Source organism: Pelodiscus sinensis, chromosome 6, assembly GCF_052426305.1.
Source record: "Pelodiscus sinensis isolate ZL-2025 chromosome 6, ASM5242630v1, whole genome shotgun sequence".
In the NCBI taxonomy this organism is placed as follows: domain Eukaryota; kingdom Metazoa; phylum Chordata; order Testudines; family Trionychidae; genus Pelodiscus; species Pelodiscus sinensis.
Genome location: NC_143057.1, coordinates 71,990,110 through 72,003,180, shown reverse-complemented (window position 1 = coordinate 72,003,180; position 13,071 = coordinate 71,990,110). Strand labels below are relative to the sequence as shown.

The 13,071-nt window shown below is 45.8% G+C and overlaps 1 long non-coding RNA gene across 1 annotated transcript in view; it reads left to right on the top strand.

The window, feature by feature from the left end:
• LOC106731678 (uncharacterized) overlaps positions 1-7,726 on the top strand; it is a 32,862-nt gene extending 25,136 nt beyond the window's left edge. Inside the window, exon 3 of the long non-coding RNA XR_001367935.4 lies at positions 7,240-7,726. This is a non-coding gene — a long non-coding RNA (uncharacterized LOC106731678). The remainder of the gene's footprint in view (positions 1-7,239) is intronic.
• Positions 7,727-13,071: the final 5,345 nt, after the last annotated feature.

Genomic DNA, 13,071 nt, shown 5'->3' with positions numbered 1-13,071 from the left:
GCTTTTTCCTGTCACGAGGGAAGGGGACTGGACTTGATCTCTTGAGGTCCCTTCCAGTCCCAGTAGTCTGTGATTCTGTGACTAAAAGCAGTTTAAATGAGCACCACCAAAAAGAAGGTGCTCCCTGAGTCATTGTCAGAGATGTGCCACCACTATTTATCTCCCTCTAGTGCTGTCTGTAAATATAGTTGTTATAACTGGAGTAGACGAACCAGGGCGCAATACTGAAAATTGCATTGACAATTTAACTGACGAGGAATGAACACTCAGCCATGCTCAAAATTGGTTTGCATGATTTGGAGAAACCATATTGTTTTAAATCCCCTCTGATGCCTGACAGCCCCCCAAATTAACCATGCTAAAAATTTGGGGTCCCTCCCCCTGGCACAACTGTGGAGGCACAGAGCAATCTTCCATCAGGTGGCTATGGGGCCTGACATTTCTTTCTACCCACAAAGTCTGCTCTAGTGTCACTCACCTCCTGGCCCCTGGCATAGAATCTTCAAGGCAAAGACTGACCACCCTGACAGTTAGGACTTTTCCCAATGTCCAACCTAAACCTCCCTTACTGAAGTTTAAGCCCATTGCTTCTTATCCTATCCTCAGAGGCCAAGGAGAACAATTCTCCCTTCCCTGTGACACCCTTTTTAGATACCTAAAAACCACTGTCGTGTCCCCTCGCAGTCTTCTCTTTTCTAAACTAAACAAGCCCAATTCCTTCAGTCTTCCCTCACAGCTCATGTTTTCTAGACCTTCAATCATTTGTGCTGCTTTTCTCTGGACCTTCTCCAGTTTCTCCACATCTTTCTTGAAATGTGGTGCCCAGAACTGGACACAATACTCCAATTGAGGGCTGACCAGTTCAGAGTGGAGTGAAAGCATGACTTCTCATGTCCTGCTCACAACATTCCTGTTCATGCATCCCAGAATCAGGTTTGCTTCCTCCCCCCCATCCCAACCATGTCTCAATGTTGACTCATATTTAGCTTGTAGTCTTGACAATTTATAGTGAGATACTTAATGTATGATACACATCTAATCTGTGCACCTTATTTTTAATCTTGTATAATCACACACACAGCATTGTCTAGTACATCAGATTTTTTTGCTTCTCCAACTTTGTGTAATAGAAGGAATCTTTTTAAAAGTTAGCAGTTTTGTGAGAGGCATAATAACCCTTTGCATGCTGAGGCAGATTGTCCCCTTAGGGGCCAGAGGCATTTTAGTAGGACACAGCAAATTTCAAAGGCATGAGGATGATACGACACACAACCTTCAATGGGGTGGCTACACAGGGAATTTTATTTCCCTGAACAGATTTGTACTCATTATTAATCATTTTAGAGAGCAGTTTCAATAGATTGGGTATAAGGAAAGACCTAAGTGTTGCGCTGAATCAGCCTCGAGGTATGTAAGAAGCACTTATTAGCTTAGTGTCTCAGTTTCGGCTACAAGACAAAGCCTTGAATTCTTGTGGACATCCCCACATCTACTTAAGCACGTCAGTCCCAGTTTTGCCTCTTCTACAAACTACAACCATCCCCCCACATCTTGAATGTATCTAAACTGACTTGGTACCTAAATTTTCAGGGTGAACATTCCCTAAGAGCTTATGTTTCTGCTTTTGAGCATACACTCTTCCCCAGAGCAATCCACAAACCGGGGAAGATTGCATATGGCTTGACAGCTGAATGCCTGTGCTCAGAGGTCATCAACAGGACTGGGGCTTAGATTTCCTGCTTCTAAAGAGGCTGCCCTATGAACTATGGAATATTGTGCCATGAGCCTCCCTCAGCCTTCCTCCTGTAGGAGAGGTTCCACTGTGGCTAAATATTTAAATGAGCATGACTCTGTAGTTCAGTGGCTGGGAGACTCATGGAGGTAGTTTACTCCCCCTGTACCAATCCCTCTTTCATGCTTGAAAGAGAGAGAGAGAGAGTTCCAACAGGAGAGGCTGAAAAAGGACCAAATGAAACTAACCCATCATCCAGTGCTGAGAGCACTCTCCTGTGAGGTGGGAGACCCTTCTTCAGACCTCTTTCCTTTTCCCCCACTCTCTCCAGGCCCTGCCTTCTCCTCTTCTGTGTTAAGTGAAGGCACCTAACTCAGTCGTCAAGAAATTACTTTGGCTCAAAAGACACCTGATACAGACAGCAAGTTGCTGTTTATGGAATTGCCAAGCAGAGAGAGTATGAATACAGGCTAGCGGGAAGCCATTCTCTCATAGTGGGGTGGGTCTCACACACCTCTCAATGGCATCTCCCACTGGCTAGCTTAGGCAGCTCCCTGGCCGAGCATGCTGGCTTTTGTAGAACATATTCCAAGGCACCTCTCGCTCACCATTCTTAGTATAGGGGGCCTGGCTCAGGCTCTTTAGACAGCAGTGTTGGTTCCTGTCATTCTCTGTGCATTGAAAAGCTTGGTGCCATGTTTAGCATTGCAACACTTAAATCCCTTTGTGGCTCCCAATCCTGACATGTTGATATCAAAGTGACAGGCACCTCAGAAAAAGGCTCATGGGATGCAAGTTTTGAAGAGACAGCATCACAAGAAAAAGTGTTCTCATTTGTTTGTATCTCATCATCACCCAATTATCTCACGTAACTGGAGGTCTCTCCTTCAGGACAGGCCCATGCGGGGGATATAGGGGTAGCTCCCAGTCTAGTTTAGTAGCAGATAAGTAAACGGCTATTTAGAGCTACAAGCCAAATATAATCTGTAATCATATGAGAGCAACAGAGCAATCATAATTGCTGAAGACTTCAGGAAGATGGGCACAGAACAAGTTTCAGCCACACGTAGTAACTTGCCTTTTTGCTCATTACAAGCAGACTTTCCTGTCTTACACCCACTTGTTCAGTTACATTTATTGGATTTCAAGGGATGAACACTCATATAAGGCTACGTCTTTGTAAGCGTCTTCGTAAGCTACTTGTTCAAGTACGTATAATTAACTTCCCTTATTTCTGCTGTGATTCTTTGCATTTAAAGAGCTGCATTTCTAGTTTGACAATCATCAACCAGTCACCCTCCCTAGGTGGTGGCCAAAGCTGGAGACATCCACCACTATTTGCTTTTCTTAAGTGCCTCAGTTCCTGGTTTTGGCTCTGCTGAAATATGAAAGAGAAGCTTCCGGACATCTACAGGAATCCCATTCTCTCTGTGGTATTGCTCAGTGCCTCTAACTTGCAGCAAACTGCACATCTTGCTAATTGTGTGATGCTGTTCCAGCATCTGTTTGTAACTCATGATTTATTTGGTATAAATCATCAATGGCTACAGCTAATTATAAACTTGCAGGTAAACCTGTGGCCATGCAGTCTCTGGCTGTGATTCTGACATTTCATTAGCTCAGACAGGATCAGGCTTGGTCACTACTTGGTCTTTGAAAGTGGCGCAGGAGTGGAGCTGTTGATGATTGCATTGTGGCATTATTCCCTCTGAGCCAATACAGTGTGTTTATAAAAAAAAAAAAAAGTCTGAGCAAACCTATTAACCTCAGGACCATCCGCTTCCTAAGTCTAGCAATGGCAACCATTACAACTTGGCATGGAATTCTGGAAGCCATACTAAGACTGAGCTTGATCTCAAACCCCATAGTATATCTTCAAAGTCAGTCTGACCTGTTTTCTTTTCAGAGCATTGATATACTTTGGAAGTTCTTCCAAACAAGCACTGGGTCACTGCCTAAAACATCATTAGTTTCAGAGGAAGCTTTTCATGTTCTGTAGTCGCAAATTCAAAAGCTGTCAATCCAGAATCTAAATTAATTTTAAAAGATGATATAATACAGATTTCTAAAAAAGGAGAGAGTTTATGCTTTGCACATGGATCACACGCTTGTGTGACTTATTAAATCTCAAAGATCAATAGCTGCTGCTCTTTCATGGGAGACTGAATCTCAGGGTCTAGGAGAGTTAAGTTACACTGAAAAGAATAAATCTAATCAGGTAGAAATAAAGATTCCCTAAGTTTCACTGTCCAAATCAAACAGATAAGACACAAAAGTACATACCTATGTGGAAAGAATTAGAGAACAGACAGAACAAAGGGCAGACTATGTAACATTGTCAGCATGTATGCATAATATTAAGCCACCCAAACACCACAACACTATTAGAGGAAAATGGGCAATAATTAGGGGTGGGGAAACTGGCTTGGTTAAAGAATTGATCTAATTTTTCACTCAGTATTTGACCCATGGATCTGTTTTGAAGTTTGAAAAACTCAATTTTTTTTTGGTTGCTTAAACTGTATTTTCACAAGCCTCAGCACTTCCAGGATTTGACCAGGATCAAAGGTAATTTTGCAACAATTTTGGCTCAGCCACAACCACGATCTGTAAATCTTTCAAAAAGGACTGATCTTGGCCAGTAAAGCTTTGGACGGGAATAGGCTGAACTTTGGGATGCTGAGGAGAATTGAACATTTTGATGGTTGCCCATTATCATTTGTGACCCAACAGTTGATTTACAATTTACCAGTAATCCCAGAAGAAAAGTTAAATCATTCTAAAAACTGTTAATGAGCTATTCTCTGTTCCCTAGATAACTCATGGAGAAATATGTAACGTTGCTTATGTTTACTTTCAGCAAATACAAGCTAAGGCTAAAGTCAAGGGTCTAGTTTTGGCCAGCTGGCATAGGCATAGCAACCGTAGTTTAATGAGTCACTACTGATTTATTAAAGGAGAGAGAAAAGAAAGCGACAAATCTACGGAAGAAAGGGGACCAGAGCAAAAGAAAGACTTCTGTTGCACTTCTCTTTTGTGGTTGGGCCCCTTCTTAGTTCAGTTGGTATCATTTTCTCATCTCTCTCAGGTACTCTTTTCCTCCCTTCATTCCCTTCTAAGGGGGATCATTCAGGAAAGAAAGAGTGTAATATTGGAATTGGCCAGCAAAGATTTAATTACTGGAAAATTGTGAATCTGATAGAGTGCGAGTTCTTTGAAAGAGGCTTCTTTCTTAGTATAGCATTTCACAACCAAGCAGGTTCTTTCTACATACACTCCACTATCATACCAACAGCCCAATACTGGAGATGAGATACTAGTCTAGACTTTACAAAAGCCATTTCTAAGTGCTAGGTTCAAAAGCTGGTTTCTGACTGGTTTACATTTTGGAGTTGTTTTTAAACACTGACCACTTTCAGCATAGGTTAAGCAACCAAAAATCTGATTCCATTAAGCATAGATGATGTCTGTTTTATTTCAGAGCAATTACTAGTGTTTACAGTCACCTGTGACATAAAACTGCTTTTAAATCAATACGACCACTGTACTAAAACTAAACAAGATGACTACACAGGTCACTTTGATTATTAATTGGCTGTGACAAGTCTTGCTACAAGTCCTTTGTTTTCTCCTGTGGCACCAGAAGTCAAAAGTAGATGGTGTTAGTTATTGCTGATGTCAGAAACTATTGAGGGGAAAATCATAAAACTTAATTACCAGTTTAGGAAGGAAGGAGGGTAACTTTTGTTTAAATAATAGAATGCTCTTTCAGGAGAAGCATCAGATTAAAAACTAAAAGAGAAAAAAAGCCAGAAAAGATGACTAAATTAACAGAGGACGTGGATGAGAAGTGAAGAACATAAGACAGTGGCCAAAGCCAGATGCTCTAGAGGGGAAGAAGAGAACAAGCAATCAAGCGATCTATCCCCTGTCACTCATTCCCAGCTTCTAGCAAAGGGACACCATTCCTCCCCGTGCTATCTAATAGCCATTGATGAGAAAACAGAAGAAAGGGGAGACACATCTATATATTCCTTATTTGTTGAAATTAAAACCAGAGAATCAGAAACATTGCGATGCTGCACGAAGTGGTATTGCCCTCCCTTCTCCCCTTGATGGAGTTTGTGCTGTGATTGGTAGGTGCTGTGATTGGCAGGTGGACACACCTCTCAGTAAGTATTGAGCCAACAGCTCAGTTTAAGGCTAGAGAGCAGTGTGTGCTGCAGTTTTCTGGATGTGACACAGAACAATGATTTTATCACATGTGGCCATTAAACAATGGCTGAAATATGGTAGTAGAGTTCTTCTGCTGGCCTGCCTGCCAGGAGGAGTTAATACTTGGATTTAGGTTGCTGAAGCTTAGCTGGATCAATGTAGTTCATTAATCCCAAACTGATTACTTGGGAGGTCAGGGTGACTTTATAGAGGACACAAGGCAAGATCTGGAGAAGAAACCCTATAACCAAGTGCAGAGGAGTGTACGTTGAAGCTTATAACATGTTAGAGTTTCAAAGCCAACAGTAAAGCCAGTCTTCAGGAAGTGAATGAGTTTGCACACTCCTCAGTTCCATGGCTTACTTCCTGAAAATAGTCGTGTGCGGAGCTGTGCACACATGAAAGTTAATTTGGAAAAAGGAAGGGTATAGATTCAAAGTGTAACAGCTATTCACTCCGGCTGTGTCTACACTGGCATGAATTTCCGGAAATGTTTAAAACGGAATACTATTCCGTTTTCAGTTTTTCCGGAAAAGGAGCATCTACACTGGCAGGCTGCTTTTCCGGAAAAGCCCTTTTTCCGGAAAAGAGTCAGTGGCCAATGTAGATGCACTTTTCCGGAAAAGAGCCCTGATCGCCATTTTCGTGATCGGGGCTTTTTTCCGGAAAAGACTACTGGGCTGTCTACACTGGCCCTTTTCCGGAACAGTGTTCCGGAATAAGGACTTATGCCCGAGCGGGAGCAGAATAGTTTTTCTGGAATAGCGGCCAGTGTAGACAGCTCGCAGCTTATTCCGGAAAAGCGGCTGATTTTCCGGAATAAGTGGCCCAGTGTAGAGACAGCCTCCATGTGTAGATGCTTTTATTTCAGAATAAATAGATTAACCTACTTCCAAAGGGATGGAAACTAGTTTGGAAGATGGCATTTATTCCAGATAAGAGCATCCACCTGGAGCCACTCTGGAATTAACTCAGTGTCTTTGCCAAATTCAAACGCAGGCAACTATGCTGGCCCTTCATATTTACCCTGCTGTTTGAATTGGAAAAGTGATTTTTCCATTTCAAGCCTAACTTATTGTGTAATGATGCTGGATGCTGTTCAACCCTTGTACATAAGGATCATCTCATTCATTATTGAAATATTAGTGCTGGCATAAAAATTTCTAGACTGAAACCTGCTTTAAGCATCTACTCATAGAAGCTGATAATTCAGAGCGGTAACAAGAGAAGTCACCGCATAAAGGTGGAGAAATAAAAGTGTACTCAGTAAAGGGTTTTTTTTTTTTTTTTAGGATGGCCTCTGAAGACAATACACATTACTTAAAGGAAGTGGTTGTCGGTGCAGTTCCATTGTGTTTCATTTTGCACTCAGCCCTTCTGGGGAAGGGGTGTTATATAAGGCAAGATCATTACCATTTGTTCTAACTGAAATAACAGCATTTGAGGTCAGTTTTATTTGCATCAATAAATGAAGGTCACTTCTATGAAAGTCAGTCTCTGCTTCAGCTTTCTGCCAATTCAGAAAGTTACTTGGCCTCCTTTCCCTTTTCTATTCCTTATCACAAAATGAATTAACTTAGTTGTTAACTTTACACTCTATGTTCACACTGTTGTACAGATATTCTGAACCAATCAAAATGCAAGTCCTATGACATGGACAACAATGGAGAGGGTTTTCTTGGAAAGCAGTACATCTATTTTCCCCTGAAACATTAATGAAGGGGAAAAAAATCAACCCTAGGTTTATCCTGATTTCCCCCCCCCCCCCCAGAATTTGTCCAAACAATCATAACATCTCTAACTCACCTGTGACAGTATTCGTAATTGTAGCCTGTGCTTTCTTTCCATGGGCACTTGAATCAGACTTCTATTTAGTTATCCAGAAGATGACTAAGAGAGTCTATTCGTACCTGCATAGGGAGAAGATCTCTGATAGTTGAGAGCTCTTTGCTCTAGTGGGAAAATGCGGAATGAGAGCCCAATGGCTGAAATCTTAAGTTAGACAGCACAACTGATGAAGTGGGTTTTACCCACAAAAGCTCATGCTAGAATAGATGTTAGTCTCTAAGGGTATATCTACACTACAGCGCTAATTCGAACTAACTTAGTTCGAATTAGTTAATTTGAACTAACTTAGTTCGAATTAGTTAATTCGAACTAACGCATCCAGACTAAAAAACTAGTTCGAATTAGCGTTTTGCTAATTCAAACTAGCATGTCCACACAGAGTGGACCCTGAACCGGGGTTAAGGATGGCCGGAAGCAGTGCCGGCAGGGCATCAGATGACGACTTAGAGTGTGGAGCTGCTGTCTCAGGCTAGCCGAGGGCTGTGCTTAAAGGGACCCGACCCCTACCCCGGACAGACAGTTCTCAGGGGTGCCCCGTTTGCAAAGCAGTCCTGGCTTGGATTGCCCAGAGTACCCACACTGGGCACATCACAGCACTCAGCCATCAGACCGGCTGCACTTGCCGCAGGCTGCCGTCTGGGGAGAGGGGGCAATTGGGGGGCTGCAGGAGAGGTTCCACCCCCAGAAGCCCGCAGAGCCAGCCCAGTCCTCCCCATCGGGGGCTCGTACCCCATTCCTCCCTCACCTCCTTCCACTTACTCCTCCCTAGCCCCCCTTCCTGATGTACAAAATAAAGGACAATTGTGTTCAAAAATAGAATCTCTCTTTATTGAACAAAACTGGGGGAGACTTGGAAAAGGAGGTGGGAGAGGGGAAGAGAGAGGGTGGGAGAGGGGAGGGCAACTACAATGATGAGGGGTTTGGAACAGGTCCCATATGAAGAGAGGCTAAAGAGACTGGGACTTTTCAACTTAGAAAAGAGGAGATGGAGGGGGGATATGATAGAGGTCTATAAAAGCACAAGTGGGGTAGAGAGGGTGCATACAGAAAAGTTCTTCATTAGTTCCCATAATAGAAGGACTAGAGGACACGAAAGGAAAGGAATGGGTAGCAGGCTTCAAACTAATAACAGAAAGTTCTTCTTCACAAAGCAAATAGTCAACCTGTGGAACTCCTTGCTGCAGGAGGCTGTGAAGGCTAGAACTAGAACAGAGTTTAAAGAGAAGTGAGATCAATTCATGGAGGTTGGGTTCATGGAGTGGTATTAGCCAGGGGGGTAGGAATGGTGTCCCTGCCGGAAATTTGTGGAACACTGGAGAGGGATGGCACGAGACAAATGGCTTGGTCACTGTCTTTGGTCCATCCCCTCCAGGGTCCCTAGGGTTGGCCGCTGTCGGCAGACAGGCTACTGGGCTAGATGGACCTTTGGTCTGACCCAGTACGGCCATTCTAAGCTCAGGGTCGGGGGTCTCAGTGAACCACCTTGATTTTCATGCAAACCTGCTCCTGGGTGGCCAGGCTGGCAGCTCTCCTGCCCTAGACGGCCGCTTTCCTGTGCCTAGTGCAGAGGTCGTGGACGAGGTCCACGATGTCTGCACTGGACCAGGCGGGTGTCTGCCTCTTGCCTGTCCCGGGCAAGCTCCCGGGAGCCACCAGCCTGGTCCCGGGAAGAGGGGGAGGGCTGGGGGGCATTGGATGGCTGGCTTGAGCCGTGCCAGGTGCAGGGTCTGCTGGGTGGGTGCTGGCAGGGGCACCGTAGCCAGTCTGTGCCCCTTTAAGGGGTCCGGGGCCAGGAGGGGGGCAGTAGAGCTTTCCTGGTGTTGGCCAGAGTGGCCACCAGGGAAAGCTGGGGAGGGCTAGCCTCCCACTAGTTTGAATTAAGGGGCTACACACCCCTTAATTCGAACTAGTAAGTTTGAACTAGGCTTAGTCCTCGTGGAATGAGGTTTACCTAGTTCGAACTAAGCGCTCCGCTAGTTCCAATTAAGTTCGAACTAGCGGAGCGCTTGTGTAGCGCCTATCAAAGTTAATTCGAACTAACGTGTTAGTTCGAATTAACTTTGTAGTGTAGACGTACCCTAAGGCAGTGGTCCCCAACCTTTTTGGGTGGTGGGCGCTGTGCAGGGCTGCTGGGCCACCAGGGGGTGGGGTCTGGGCCACCTGGGGACAGGGCAACCCAGGGGAGGGGCTGCGCATAGGCCGCGCACCCGAGGGTGGGGCTAGGGCTGGCTCTAGGTGTTTTGCTGCCCCAAGCAAAACATTTTTTTGGCCGCCCCCCTCCCCCCAGGACAGGCACTGAGGAGGAAAGCGCCCCTTTCTCTTTGACTCCCACCACACTCTCCGGCCAAACCCAGCCTACGTCCTGTCTCCCCTCCATACACATCCCTGTCCATACACATCCTGACTCCCCACCCCCCCCAAATGCACACACGGAACCCAATTTCCACCTTCTCTCCCCTCCCAGGCAAACCTGACCTCTCAGTGACTGGACCCAGTCCACCCCTCTTCTCTCCCCCGCCTGATCCACCCTGTACCCTCTTCCCTCCCAGCCAAACCAGATCCCAACCAGACCCAGTTTGCTCCCCTCTCCCACCTCCCCCCAATGACCAAATTCCGTCTCCTTTCCCTCTCCCCACCAAATCCTTGTCCCCTCCCCACAGCACGTGCAGAAATGTCGGAGCACTCTGGGGGAGAAGTGAAAAGTGTCACGGGTCCCCCTACTTCCCTTTCTCTGCAGCTGTACACACCTTTCCTGGATGTGAAGCAGGGCGCCACAGGAGCCCCTCCCCTGCAAGAGGAGAGAGAGGAGCCGCCAGGCCAGGGCTCGCCTGCAGCCGCTGCAAGGGATTCTGGGGCCAGCAGCTCCTGGGGGTGCTGTGGAAGCGTGGAGGGGCTGGCGTGGTAGTGCAGCTGGCTGGCAGCCCTGTACAAACACCTGGGAGCAGGAGCGAGGCAGAGCGCTGGGTGGGGTGCTGCCTGCGCCAGGGTCCAAGCGCCTCGTGGAGCAGATTAGACAAGAGGCTGGAGGGAAGGGGATAGATGAGGGGAGGGGCTGAAATCAACAACAAGCGGCGCGGCAGCAGTGCGAGTGGGGCAGCGCTAGGCGGGCACACAAATGCCCCGGCGGGTGCCATGGCGCCCGTGGGCACCGTGTTGGGGACCACTGCTTTAAAGCATCTTAGTATTGGCCACTGTGTGCCTGGAAATGGTTAATGTGGCTCGGTGGATGCTAGTAACCTGATAGAACACACCTGAAGCAAGAGAGAAGCTTGATAGGATGGAGCCCAGGCAGGCTGGTATAAAACTAGGTAGTGTGGCAGCCAGCAGCTCTTTAATGGAGGAGAGCAAAGCCCTGGGACCCTAGCCCAGAAGGGTGATGCAGCAGAAGCCTGGTACCAATAGAACAGAAAGCAGCCTGTGGAAATAATAGCAAGATTAGGGATGGAGCAGAGCTTGACTGCTATAAGGTCCCTAGGCTGGAAACCAAAGTAGTGGGTGGGCTGGATTTTCGCTACTAGCCCCTGGAATCTCAACTCAGCAACTTCTGCATCAAAGGTGTAACTTGTGTTTGAGGTGTAACATCTCTTAGAATGGTATGCAGTTTTGATTTAATGACTTCTGTGATGGAGAATCTACTACATTAACATTGCACTGGTTAATTATCCTCACAGTTAAATTTGCAACTTTTCTACAGTAGAGTTTGAGGGATAGCCATGTAACTTTAAAATCAGCAAGTAGTCCTGTGACACCTTAGAGCCGTGGTTCCCATGGCCCACAGAGCAATCTGGGCTGGCCCCGCCCCCAGGCACGCTGTGCATGCCCTTGCCAGCCCTGGTGCTGGCCTTGGCCCCGTGCGTGCCCTTGCCGGCCCCGGCCGCGCAGAACCTGGGCAGCCCAGACCTCGGGCATGCAGTGCATGCTTGGCCCTGCCCCCAATCACGTGGCCTGTGAGCGACCCCACCCCTGTACGCGCAGCACGTGAGCAGCCCCGCCCCCAGGCGCCCGGCAGCCCCAAACCTTGGGGACCACTGACATAGACCATACATATATTTGCTGAGCATCTTGAACCGATGCTTGACTTCGCAGAGCTGTGCTGCTGTCAGTCTCCAACGTCTCGCCTCTGTTTATTTCCTGCTGCTTGTGAGTTACCACATTTGGAATATACAAAAGCACATGGACAAAAGGGAAGTGACTTACCTGTATAATAACTGGAGCTCTTCCAGATGAGTGCTTTCTATGTATTCTTCAACCTACCCTGCTTTCCCCACAACTACAGACTAATCCCAGTTAGAAGCTGTATTAGGGAAGAACAGAGGGTTGGTTGGTCTATGTCCCCTTTGTGGCCTTAGGTAGGGGAGTATGAAAGGCAGCAATGTGGCCCAGAGGAAGGTGCTAGCCAAATAAATAAATCTAATTTTGAGCACTCATGCCTCAGATTTTAATTTCATAAAGACAAGGCACTGGAAAACACTTCAGTTACTTTAAAGAGAAACAACTTCCTTTTCTGGTATAGCAAATTTGTCTAGTAACCTTGTGAAAAAATGACCAAGTGTCTATAGACCTGGGGTGCACCTCAAGTGCTTTAAAAATGATAGTAGCAATTCAAACATTTAGCTTCTTGGGCAGATCCCAGCAGAAAAATGGTTTTACTGAATTGTTCTTCAATAGAAAACGCATGAAACTGAGTACTCATTTTCCAGGCACCTGCACACATTTTTGGAATTATTATTAAAGCTCATCTAGTGAATAATTCCATTAATAAAAGGCAATACTTTCTATGCCATATGAAGGTGCTCTGTGAAGCTCACTGTGGCAAGGTACCGCCCAGGGCAAGAATGTAACAGGATTAACCGGCTTAGACTTTTTTTTTTTTAACTGGCTAATTATTAGAGCTGTCCTGGAAATTAAGTTCTGCAGCAGAAATGGTCTAGAGTTTCTGAAACAAAAAATACTCCCTGAAATCAAATTGCTGGCACTGCCCTGCTCCCAAGCTACTGGGAAGTTGGTGGAAGGAGAGGCTGCTTCTCAGACAACTTGGGAACTGGGTATGAAGACCATATTTTGGAAACATCAGAACGTTCCTGCTATGAAAGTTCACTTCCTGTCCTTTAGCACTTTGCTTTCAGCCTTGTGTAGATTAATAAAAATGGTATTTTTAAGCCTCTTGTAAAATGTTAGATGGTACTAATCAACTCCTAAGATTTTAAAGGTGCTAGTACCCAACACTTATAACTTTTAAACAGTGCTTAGTTAGCTAATGTTTTAAAAATTGCCTT